Source organism: Protopterus annectens, chromosome 14.part0 (genome assembly GCF_019279795.1).
Source record: "Protopterus annectens isolate FY-2018-M chromosome 14.part0, PAN1.0, whole genome shotgun sequence".
NCBI lineage: Eukaryota > Metazoa > Chordata > Ceratodontiformes > Protopteridae > Protopterus > Protopterus annectens.
The window spans coordinates 865,630,090-865,643,430 of NC_056748.1; the positions used below are offsets into that span (position 1 = coordinate 865,630,090).

The 13,341-nt window shown below is 43.9% G+C and overlaps 1 protein-coding gene across 19 annotated transcripts in view; it reads right to left on the reverse strand.

Annotated features, from left to right (window-relative positions):
• The window catches only part of LOC122789306 (calcium/calmodulin-dependent protein kinase type II subunit gamma), a 2,351,533-nt gene that overhangs the window by 1,989,281 nt on the left and 348,911 nt on the right, over window positions 1-13,341 (reverse strand). The window lies entirely within an intron of this gene.

Below are 13,341 nucleotides of genomic sequence, written 5' to 3' on the forward strand. Positions count from 1 at the left end.
TATGTTGGTGATGGTAGCTCTTGTCCCTGCATACAAATGAATGACGATGCATAAGACAGAAGGGGCACAGGTAGCCCTTGCTGTGATGCAGGTGCTCATGTCACCTCCAGTGATGGAGTTAGTGGCATACTAAGAAAAGTACAGTTTTGTACCTACCATAAATGTAGATGTTCGAAGATCCACATTGCTGCAGTCCTTACACTTGGGTAGTCCGCTGTCCTCGGTCGGCCCGAATATCAAAGTATAAGGCTGACGTCGGTCAAGGCGCATTTGACTGACATCAGGACGTCAGGGTACAAATGCGCATGACCGACGTCATATCCCCAGTCTTTTTTGCCGCATGGTCCGATGCAGAAGCAGTATTGCAAGTGCCGGTTGGCGTTCTGAAATTATATTTACAACCCAACCCACACAACCACCTCTAACTACAGAGGGGAAGGAGGGAGGGTAAATTGGACTGCAGCAATGTGGATCTTCGAGCATCTACATTTATGGTAGGTACAAAACTGTACTATGTTCTTCATCTCACATTGCTGCAGTCCTTACACTTGGGTAGAATCCCAAAGCAGAGGTAAGGGAGGATGACCAAACTATAAGGAAGCAGGAGCTGCCAAAATGCCCTGCAAAACAGCAGTGGCAAAACCAGCCCTGGATTTAGAGTAAAGTGGTAGGTGATAATGCCTAGAGAAAGTATGCACTGAACTCCAAGTAGCTGCCTCCAGAATATCCTTGGTTGCCACCCCTCAAAAAGCTGTCAAGTGGCAGTAGCCCTAGTGGAATGAGGCCTAATCCCAGCTGGAATCTCCTTGCCATGATGGGAATAACAGAAAGCAATGCAAAACCCAATCCACTTAGAAATAGTTTGTTTTGACACAGGCTTGCCCTGAGAACTCAAAGCAAAAGAAACAAATAACTGCTGAGACTGCCTGAACCCTTTAGTTCTGTCCAAATAATATCGCAACTGCCTGTGTACATCTAAAGTGTGCAAAATCTTTTCCCTTTATTTTGGGGATTTGCATAAAAAGTAGGCAAATGAATAGTTTGGTTTAAAGCCACACTAGAAACCACTTTAGGCATAAAGGAAGGATTAGTACGTAAAGATACCCTATCCTTATGGAAAATTAAGAAAGGCTCAACCGCCATAAGGGCCTGTAATTCAGAAACCCTTCTTGCAGAGGTAATGGCCAACAAAAGGCAGTCTTCCATGATAAATATTTCAACTCAGTAGTAGCTGCAGGCTCAAAAGGTTGTAGAGTGAGTTTCTCCAACACAAAATTGAGATCCCAAGCAGGAGTAGGAGCTCACGTGGGGTCTTATATTCTTTGCCCCTCTAAGAAATTGCTTGAACAAAGGATGAGAAAACAATGGTGGGTCACAGTCATAGTGAGCTGAAATTGCTGCAGCATGAACCTTAATAGAAGAGAAGGACAAACCTTTGTCCAGTAACTCAGTAAGATATTGAAGAGCCACACTTAAATTAGGCTCAGAAACATCAAAATCCTTTGCTGCACTCCAAAATAAAAATCTCTTCCATTTATCTGCGTACACTTTCCTTGTACTAGGCCTTCTAGCTTCCAAAATCACATTCAAAACTTGTTGTGGAAGTTGAGACCCTCTATGGTTCAAAACAGAATATGCCAGGCTGTTAGGTGAAGAGAGTGAAGTTTGACATTGAGCAAATGACTGTCCTCCTGGGACAACAGGTGTGGAATCGAAGGCAAAGGCCATGGAGGCTTCCGTACCAGACTTCTCAGTAATGGGTACCAGTGCTGTCGAGGCCAATCTGGAGCTATTAAAATCATCCTTGGCTTGTCCTGTCTGACCTTTAGAAGTACCTTTGGGAGGAGAGGCAGAGGTGGAAAGGCATACACATGAAGATTGCTCCAATTGAAAGAAAGAGCATCCACTTTCCAAGCTGTGGGATGAAACCTTTTCGTGCAAAACTTTGGCAGCTGATGGTTTAGTGGAGAAGCGAACAGATCTATGTCTGGAGTTCCCCATGACACTGTCAATTTCTGAAATACATGAGGATCCAATTTCCACTCGTGGGGATCCATAATTTGTCTGCTCAACACATCTGCTAAGGAGTTCTGTGCTCCCGGCAGAAACCTTGCCTGAAGATTGAGCTGTAAACTGAGAGCAGTCTCCCACAAAATCATTGCTTGCCTGCATAGAGGATAAGAATGTGTTCCCCCTTGCTTGTTGATGTACCACATGACAGTTGTGTTGTCTGTTAGAATCAACACCTGCCCTGGAAGAAGTAAATCCTTGAAAGCTATTAATGCAAACTGGACTGCTAACATCTCCTTCAGGTTGATATGTAGATGTAGTCTGGCAGGCCACCTGTCTTGTATCCACTTTCCATTTAGATGAGCTCCCCAAGCTTTGTCTGAGGCATCTGTCGTTAAAATCTGACTCGCCTCTGGCCGGGTCACAGAGAGTCCCTTGTTTAGGTGACGTTCCTGAGCCCACCACAAAAATTCCTTTTGAATGCAAGGTATTATTTGAATGACAGTGTCCAGATCCTGGCAGTGCTGTGTCCATACATTTTTGAGATACCATTGCAGCTTCCTCATATGCAGTTTGGCATTGGGAAGCACCAGAATACAAGATGCCATGAACCCTAAGGCTTGAAGGACTGTCCTTGCAGTCAGCCCGGACTGATGAGATAGTTGATGGAAGTAAAGGGAAAGATTCTTTTGTTTGTCCGGGGTCAAAAAGGCCATCTGGGATGCTGTACTCAGTCTTACACCCAGAAAGCACAATTCCTGAGAGGGTACTAGACTGGACTTTATTTCGTTCACAGAATACCCCAGGCATCTTAGCACTGCTATCACATATTCCAAATGATGAAGAAGCTCTTCCCTTCCTTGAGCCAGAATCAGGCAATCGTCCAAATAAGGATAGATCTGTATTCCTTTTAGCCTGAAGAAAGCTATCACTGGAGCCAGAACTTTCGGGAACACTCTGGGCGCAGTAGATAAGCCAAAGGGCAATGCAGAGAACTGATAGTGAGAAGTCCCAGCTCGAAAACGCAGATACTTCCTGCAACTCAGTCTGATAGGAACATGAAGGTAAGCCTCCTTGAGATCCAAAGTTACCATCCAATGATCTTTGCCCAGCAGAGGTAAAAGCTGTTGTAACGTCAACATTTTGAACTTGGGAATGTCCAGATAAGTGTTGAGGACAGATAAATCCAAAATTGGTCTCCACGTGTTCCCCTTCTTTGGTACTAGGAACAGGCGAGAATAAAATCCTAGGCCCACTTCTGGCATAGGGACCGGCTGTATGGCCCCTAGTTGGAGTAACAGAGAAATTTGCTTGTGAGCCTCTATTCTTTGTTGAGGAGGAACGTATGGCATGCCTCTGAAAGGAGGCAAGGTATGGAAATAAAACCTGTAACCGTGGTGTATGATATCCAATTACCCATCTGTCTTGGGTAATTAAACTCCAATTTTCTTTGAAAAGTGCCAACCTTCCTCCCAAAGGTGCTGCCAGACGAGAAGGCTCTGGCAGCTGAAAAGGTAGGTCATTGGGTCTGTTTACGAAAGGACTGACCCCTGCCCTCACCTGAAGACTGGGCAGAAGAACTCCCTGTTCTAGGCCTGAAAGAGCCCTGAGCTCTGCCCCTACCACGTCTAGATCTACCCCTAGACTGGGAATCATAAGAAGGATACGTCCACCCCTTAGTAGGCCAATTTCTACTAAACTTTGGAGGCTGAACCTGCAAAAAATCTTTAACAGTCTGCATAGACTTAGCCTTGTCTTCCATTTTCTTTAAAACTGCCTCAACAGGAGAACCAAACAACACATCAGATTGTAAAGGAGCATCTAAAATCCTTGTTTTAACATGGTCAGATAAATTTTGATCCCTCAGCCAGGCGTGCCTGCGAAGAACTGACCCAGTGGCAGCCACCCTAGACGAGGCCTGTACAGCATCAAAACCACATTGCAAAGAATGCTTACCCACCTGTTCAGAAACATGTACTTAATCTTGTAACTCTTTACAATCAATACCTTCCGCCAGAGCATTAACCTTAGACTTCAATTGTGAAAGGAGATAGTTTTGGTATTTCAACATGTGAAACTGGCAATTCAAAGCTCTCATAGCTAGAGTGGAAGAAGTATAAACTTTCTTTCCCCATCTATCCAAGGCCCTGGCCTCTTTATCCGCAGGAACCGGATTCTTGACAACAGAAGCCTTAACACCTTTAGGCCCCTGGCTAACAGTTTCTGGGTCTGCCCTAGGACTCTTAAAAAGATACTTATGAGCTTCAGGCACCCTGTAATACCTATCCGGTTTAACAGGAGCAGGAGGCAAAGAATCCGGATTAAGAGAAGCCTCTGTAAAAACATCTTCCACTACATCCAAAACAGGAGGTATAGCCAAAGGCCTATGCTGGGGTAAAAACAAAAATTCCCTAAGCCTTTTCCTGGAATCAGAGAAGTCCTGATCTTCCCACTTAAAATGCTCCCTCATGGAATGAAGAGTTTCTGAAAAAGAAAAATCCTCAGGAGGAGAAGCAGAAGGAGTAGAATCATCCACATCAGAATCAGAATAAGGAGAGTACTCCTGCAAGTCTTCAGTCGAAGACTCTGAAACATCCAAGCCTGCTCAAAACTCCCTAGCTCAGGCTCCACCCTAGGTCTCTTATCAGGAGGGGCAAAGAACCCTAATCAAAGTAATCAAATCTTCTGCCATTTTAAGCATATGCTTCTTGGGCACAGTTCCTGAAGAACTAGGGGTGACACCAACTGAAGCTAAACCTGGCCTGCCTCTGGGAGAAGCCTTGGAAACAGAAGGAGAGGGCCTAACCACCCTAGGCAGGGAGGGTAGTATAGTAACCTGAGAAGCCCCATCACCCTGACCTGCCTCCTGAGAGGCCACATCCTGCAATAGCAAAGTCTCTCCCTGGGATCCCAAAGAAACCTCCGGTGGAACCACCGGCTCCACCGACACCTCTAAAGAACCGGCGTCCGGTACGGACGGTTCTTCTAGCCTAGGCTTAACTGCTTTGTCCTTGCGTTTCTTCGAAGAAGTGGGCGTCGGAGCATCCGACGGCATTTTATAATTGCACCACTTCCCGAAGACTAACCTGGCACAATCTAATCTCCTCTTTATAGTGCGCTTATTGAATCTAGCACAAGAGCGACACCCAACAACGTCGTGCTCAGGCCCTAAACAAGGAATACACAAAGTATGATAGTCTCTATGCGGTATCTGTTTCCCACAAGAAATACAATTATTCACTTTTTCTGACATCCGGTAAACCACTGAGGCAAGAAAAAAACTAAAATATTCCCCAACGGGGTACTTAGCCAACTTTGACTCGGTCTGAAACTCCGAAATCGAAAAATTTCAGAACGCCAACCGGCACTTGCAATACTGCTTCTGCATCGGACCATGCGGCAAAAAAGACTGGGGATATGACGTCGGTCATGCGCATTTATACCCTGACGTCCTGATGTCAGTCAAATGCGCCTTGACCGACGTCAGCCTTATACTTTGATATTCGGGCCGACCGAGGACAGCGGACTACCCAAGTGTAAGGACTGCAGCAATGTGAGATGAAGAACATCATCTCCCCAGTCCACATCCTAGATGAAGAGAATCCACTACGGGATATGTACAGAGTACTTTGCAACCTATTCAGAAGTAGAAATGTTAACCCCGTGAAAGAAGTCAGACTAGCCTGAGTCAGGTATGGCATGACACCATCAAACTGAACTGATCATGAGATACAAGCAGAGGCATGATAAATATTCATCACTGCTTGAATGAGGGTCCTCTCAGGGTGGTTCACCACATACTATACTGGGGGGATTCACAGGCAAAGTCTGAACGGTTGGCTAGCACAAGGGGAAAAGCACTCAAAATGTACTATACACAGATATTACTGATGATCACAAATGGTGATTCATAGGCAAACCTGATAAGTGACATCACTACTTACTTTCTAATCTTAATCCCTCAGATATAACTGCACTGAGGCAGCCATACCCATGTGGCATGAGTACAACAAATTTAAAAATAAACACAATGGTTGAACTCTGATCAAAGTCAAAAATAAGAGGAAAAAACGCTTGCCCATGTATAATGGATCTCCTGTCTACTACTATAAAAATGAGTTAAATCTGTTAAGTAACTCAAGAGAAATGCAATTTTGTTTGGCTAAATTAGTACTCAAGACTCCTACATTTATATAAATTTCACTTTTTCAATAATTACTTTTGGGTTTCCATAAAACAGATTGCACCTGAATAATGTCCATTGTGGTCCAGCAATCTATTTGCACAAATAAAATAAAAATAAGAGAGAAGAAAAGAAGTGGCACTTGGTCACTCAGGTCTACCTATCAGTGAACTCCTTGTGTGGCCAGATCTAAAGCCCAAACTCAGGGCAAATAGATCACATTCAGAGCTTTTTCAGCATCACACAGCCAGCATTGTGTCTGCTCTACTTGAAATAAATGCTCAACTAGTAACCCTTACAGACATGTTTGACAAAGATGCTTGCAAGGTTGTGCTTTTGTTTACATTTGTTCCTATATTAACCACTCAACACTATAAAAACACTCAGTGTGGTCAACTATGATGAAATGCTGCATTTTTCACCCTCAGGTTTTAGTTCAGTGACTAGTTTACATTACATTGAGGGCTACAATGATTCAAGTCCGAAGGTAGCAGAACACTTTCTTTTTAACTTTGCACTTTGTATCATTATTCTGTCATCATTAGTCAGAATGCCCAAAATTCTTAACCTTGTTCCGCTGTTCTACTTGTAGCGACAATTAAAAGCAAGAAGTATGTTCACACAATGCTCCTGATGGGTGACATTACTGTGTGTGTTTGTGTGTGTCAGCATGAGTGTTTGCGTGAACTTGTTTGCGTGAACTTGAGTGTGTGTTTTTGTAAGTGTGAGCGTGTACGAGTATCAGCATGTGTGTCAGCATGAGTGAGTACAAGTGTGAGTATGTATGTTGGTCAGCATGAGTGACCCTGGGGATGGTGTAGTGGGAGGCATTTCTACATCTCCTATAATACTCATCGACACTCCACTGCAGAAATGTTGCCTAGCCCCTAGTCATGTAGTAAGAACAGTTAGGCATCGAACATGCTATGAAATGGGAGAGTAGGAGGAATGCAGATTATGCCTTTCTTCACTGTTACAGATGGAAGCTTCTACCTCATTTTGTCCCAGCCAGAAAGGTATGGCATGCAAACGTTACTGTCTGCCTTATACATGAATGCTATGGTCACTGTAAATGTGGCCATTCAACTCCAGACAAGGGCCCTTTCTGGTGTCAACTTGCATCCCAATGCACCCTCCTCAAGAAAATGGTGATACTGGTACAGTAACAGAGTAATCTGTCACTCCCCTACTGGTCAAGCCCACTTCATTTGTATCAAAGGCAGTAAGTAAAATTCTATGTCCCTCATCACAGGTTGAGTACAAATAATCTGATACTATTCTTTACCTATAAAATCACTGCTAAGGGTCCGGTCACAGGAAGATTCCCAAGTCCAGATCCAAATGACAAATGTTTGAAATACACAAAGAAAACAACCTAAATGAAGCAGGACCACTCAATAGAAACAAGTGTTCAAAAGAACAGTCTATTCCAACTCAATAGCCAAGCAAATTAGACACTGTAGAGGTGCAGGACTATAAAAATGAGAGACCACTACATTCAATCCCTCCTTTTATGGATAGGATAATATAAAAGAGGGTTGAGTGTAGTGATTTGTCTGAAGTCTTTGGATAAGAACGAAAAACATGGTGAATCAGTTAAGCGTTTTATGTTTTGCATTTTTCTAACATGTTTTTTGGTGGATCAATAAAACTTATTTAAGAATTCCCAGGCCGATCAGTTTTATAATCCTACATGTCTACAGTGTCTAATTTGCTTGGTTACTAAATGAAGCAGAAGTTTCATTCCTGCCTGTGATGCCAAGAACTAGTGAATAGTAATGTGGTGGACTGCTGGTCAGCCCGCCAGGATAGCAGAAGGATATAGTGTCTATGACAACCCTCCTTCCTTGGGAATAGGGAATGAATATTCATCTACTCTGCAAGTGAGTCTCAGTAGAGATTTAGCCCATTAGGAGGTCTGCACTGATACAGGGCAGAGAGCACAGAAGTGTGGTTAGGACAAACTCTCTGGAAGAAAACAGGAAAATGAGGGACAACTGCAAATTATACACGCGTTTAGCTGATAGGGTCTTCTAATGATCTACCAGCCAGTCACCTCCTAGTCTCACTATGTCATAGGCCACATTTTATCCCACATCTGAGAGATATCATAAAGGTGAGATGGAGATCCTCGAACTTGTCTGTAGGTGCGAGTACCTTGTGTGAAAATGTTCACATATTGCAAGACACTAGCCTCCTGTCATAAATCCGTTTCTCTGCCTCGTATCCACCGATTGCTGTGAAAGACTTCCCTGAAACCCCTTCAACTGGGTTAACCAGGTAAAGAATGAATGACCATTAAAACATTCACTACCTAAAGTTCAAAAGCAGAAGTCTGCCTTTGTACTCTGTGTCCATTATTCCAAACACAGATCATTTTATATAGACAGAAAAGTGTCTACTGAAAAACATGGCATCCAGATACATGACTGCTACAAAGATAGAGACAGAGTTGAAAAGCAAGTGAAACTGCCTTCATTTGTGAGCAGACATGGCAGATCTCACTGCAAGGTCCAGAGAATGCCTTTTCATGTTTAACAAGACACTTATACAGGTGACTTGATAGCATACTCAGAACTTTAGCGATGTTTAAGATTTTCCAAATGTCAAGCATAAGAAGGAATGAGAAGTTGACACTGAAGTATGGTCTCCAAGAAAAAAAGGCTAGGAAGGTTTTTTTTTTTGTGTTTTTTTGTTTTAAGTTAGCAGAAACACAGTTTGAGCAAACATGCTGGAAGATGGGTTCTACTGGACATCACAAAAAAGAACAATGTTGCTTTTGGATGGTTACCTCTATCACGGACTTGTGAGCGCTTATGATTCAGTGGTCCTCCCCACTATCTAGTTACCCTGATTATGCCCATCATTTACTTGGTGAGCCCAGAACAGTTCAACAGGCTTTTCTTTCTCTCTCTCTCTCTCTCTCTCTCTCTCTCCAGCCCCCACTGAGCAATGCCCATAGTAGTTCAGTGTTGTACATCTATATTCAGCCCCCCTGAGTAATGGCCATAGTGTTTAAGGCACTCATGTTCCTGTCCTTGTACGTGCACACTATCGGGCCATGTTAGGGCTGCAGGTTAGTCACCCAGGGTGAAACTTTGGTTGGCCTTGCCAAGACTAATCTTAATACTACTCCACTAGACCTGGGGTGGAAGTGCAGGCTGTATGTATTCTGATCCCATCCCAAAACAGATGGGCAGGCATTCTGTCTAAAACTTGAGCTCAGTAAAATACCTCATTCCTGCACCAGACTGTCCCTTACTGCATTACAGAGACAACAAGGGTGGGGCCACAACTGACCCTGGGAACTACCGACCAATATGCCTGACCAGTCTGATCTGTAAGGCTATGGAGTGAATCATTATGGAACTCATAAATGGAGAGATTGGGAACCTCCAGTCACTGGACCCACACAGTTCGGCTTCGTCAAGGGCAGATCATGCCTCCTGAACCTGGTGGATTTCTTTGAGACAGTTACTCAGGCTATAGATAAGGGAAAGGAGGTACACATGGCTTACCTTGACCTTGCTAAAGCATTTGACACCATTCCCCATTCAGGTATTACTGATAAGCTCACCAGCCTGGGCATAAACCCTTATGTCACAAGATGGATCGCAAACTGGCTCTCAGACATATCCCATAAAGTAAGAGTAGCAGGATCTATGTCCAAATCCAGACCAGTAACGAGTGGTGTGCCTCAGGGCTCTGTCCTGGGGTCCCTCCTGTTTGGCATATACTTCTCAGAAGTACAGGCAAGCACGAAAGGGCTGTGGCTGACTAAGTTTGCGGACGACTGCAAACTGGGTGCTATAATAGAGTCTCCGGCCGACATGGAGATCCTCCAGAAGGGCCTAAATAAGACTGTTGCATGGTGTTAAAGCCATGGTCTCAAGCTAAATGCAAAAAAATGCGTAGTAATCCCCTTTGGAAAAAACAGAGTACCCGCAAACTACAACATAGGAGGTAATCCCCTGAAATATGAAGAAGAAATAAGGGATCTAGGGACCCAAGTAGATAGTCAGCTTTCCTTTGATAACCATGTTGCCAAAGTGGTTAGAAAATCCTTCTATGTGACCCATCTGATCACGAAAGGGTTCACATCAAGATCTAAGGATGTAATGGTGCCCCTCTACTCTTCCCTCATCAGACCCATTATTGAGTACAATGCACCAATTGCAATGTACCTGGCTAGACATCTCCAGCAGCTGGAGAGACCACAAAGGTACCTAACCAAGAGGATTACTGGCCTCAAACAGTTGCCCTATGCAGCACGATTGAAAAAGCTAAGACTGTTCTCTGTTGCATACAGCTTTCTCAGAGGCGATCTCTGTCTAACGTACAGAGCCATGTCCAACCCAGAATTGTTGAACATGCTCCATCTTAGCAAAACCAAATCTACTCGAGCTACACACTCTAGGGATATAAACCTCAACACAACAATGAATAGAACATGCTGGAGGGATAGATTCCCTTCACAGAGACTTCCCTTACTATGGAACAGGGTCCCGATTTACATAAGACAGAGCCCCTCACTATCACTCTTCAAGAGGAACCTTGATGAGTGGATGGGTAACAGAAAGTTCACACCGGGGATCACATCAACAGCACTACTAGATAGGGGCCAAAGGTACTAGCTGCTAGTACAAGGGTCTAGGGAACTACTAAAGGGGCGGTGAATACCGCACAACGTGGCTGGGCTAATATATGCCTTTGGGAAGATAGCCCAGTACCAACCTATGAACCTATAACAGACGGAACCTGTGTTCTGAGAGACTGCCTTCCAGACTATCTGCAAATATACAGCGCTGAGTATATTTTTTTTGTTTTAGAGTTTGTATTGTTAGTTGTTGCTTAGATCTCTATTGAAACTGTTGTCTCCCTATTCTGAGAGACTGATCTGCAAATGTACAGAGCGGAGTATATTTTTTGGTTTTAGAGTTTGTACTGTTAGTTGTTGCTTAGATCTCTGTTTAAACTGTTTTGTCCCACCTACCCCCCTATTTTTGGTTTGTAGTTTAAATTTGGTGGCTTTTGCAGTTGCCTGCCCCACTGTAGATATGATCTGGGACACTCCCCCAGTCCCATTTCTTTACCACATTCTACCTAATAAACACTTCCTGCACTTGCTTTTAGCCCTTTTTAATTTCATTGCTATTTTTAAACTGTGTTTGGTCTAATATTGCTACATACTCAAGTGTGCTAGCTTGCACTGCATGTGAATTGTTTTTACTACTTTTTTTTTTTATCTAAAACTGTAAGCCTGTTTCCTACCTTTCCTGTAACTAGTGTTCCAGATACAGATTTGCTGTATCCAGGATTTTATGTAAGCTTCTGAGCCCCCCAATTCTTTCTGTGTTGGAGGGAAGCCTTCTAGCTTATCAGTGGGAGTGATAAGCACTAGGTAACCTGTCTACAACATAAGGACTGGTTCTGGCACAGAAATTGTAGCTATTGGCCATTTGGGCAATCTCTTCCATCTCCCTCAACTTTCTGATTTGAAAGCCTGCATTTGCACTTGTTTCTGTCCCGTAACTCATCTAGTGCAGATACAGATTCTTAGTTTTAGCACTTAAATTTGCTTATTCATGCTCAGCACTTGTTCAGAACTTGAAAGCACTAAATAAGATACTAATTACTATAGCACTCAATCTTCCTCATTACCTAGAGGAAAACAGTTTTTGTACGTACTTTTCTCATTTGCTTAGAGAAAAACAGCTTTTGTACTCACTTTCCTCACTTATCTAGAGGAAAATAGTTTTTTATTCAGGCATGTCCAAAGGTCAGCTCCCAGTGTTCTCTCCTGTCTGTCTGATGAATCTGGGCATCTTGAGGCAATGCAGAAATTGCCTCATGTACACAGACAACCCTCTCCTCCTACCACCCAACACTACAACCTGTGAGAGATGCACTTACCTAGCCAAACTGGAGGTAAAGCTCTCTCCAACCAAGACTGAACTCGACAGTCATGAGGAGAAGGTAAACATTTGCACCACACCACAAATCACATAGTCTCACAAAATCTACACCACCAAAATCCACACATAGTAACACAAAAACATTTGCGGATCTCTCAATAATAATCTGTCTAAGCAACAGAGATGTCCAAAGCAGAAGCGCAAGCAACCTCCATCCCCCAACACAACCCAAATGACACACAGCCCATAGACTCAGTGTGCCACTCAACCATAGCCAATAAGGCAAAACAATGTACCCAACATACTAGTCATTGGTGACTCTATAGTCAGGCACACTGATGTCCTACTCACCAGGCTAAACAGAGAGAAGGTTACTGGCAGTTGTTTGTCAGGTGCCAGGATCCGCCACATAACCCACGCACTCAGGTCACTCCACAACAAGTACAAACATGACTCTGTCATTGTCCACGTTGCTGTAAATGACCCGAGACGTACCTCCCTGGACTACATGAAAAGAGACATGGAAGAGCTCTCCGATCTTGCAGCTCAGGCATGTATGACCCTAGCCTTGAGTAGCATTCTGCCATCACCCCGAATGATACCACAGTACAAGGACAAAATGATTGACTTCAACAATTGGCTAAGCTTCTGGTGTCCTTCTAAGAGGATCCAGTATCTGTCTGCTTGGGATGACATGGTCGACAGACCACGATGCTTTGCAACAGTTATCCCACTCCACAAAGGGGGAGCCACCACTGATCCCTGGAACTATTGACCTATTAGCCTGACTAGCCTGGTCTGCAAGGCTGTGGAACGTATCATCATAGAACCCATAAACAAAGACATTGGTAACCACCAAACTCTGGATCTCACCCTGTTCGGGTTTGTGAAGGGCAGATCATGCCTCCTGAACCTGACTGACTTCTTTGAGGCAGTCACCAAAGCCGTAGATGAGGGTAAGGTGGTTCACACAGCCTATCTTGACCTCGCCAAGGCTTTCAACACCATCCCCCTTCTGGAATTATAGCTAAACTCACTAAACTAGGCATAAATCCCTACGTCACAAGATGGGTTGCCAACCAGCTCAATGACAGAACCCAAACTGTAAAAGTTGCAGACTCCAAATCTGACCTCAAAGAAGTGACAAGTGGAGTACCACAGGGTTCCGTCCTGGGACCTCTCCTGTTTGGTATCTACTTCTCTGAAGTACAGGCTAATAAAGAAGGCCTCTGG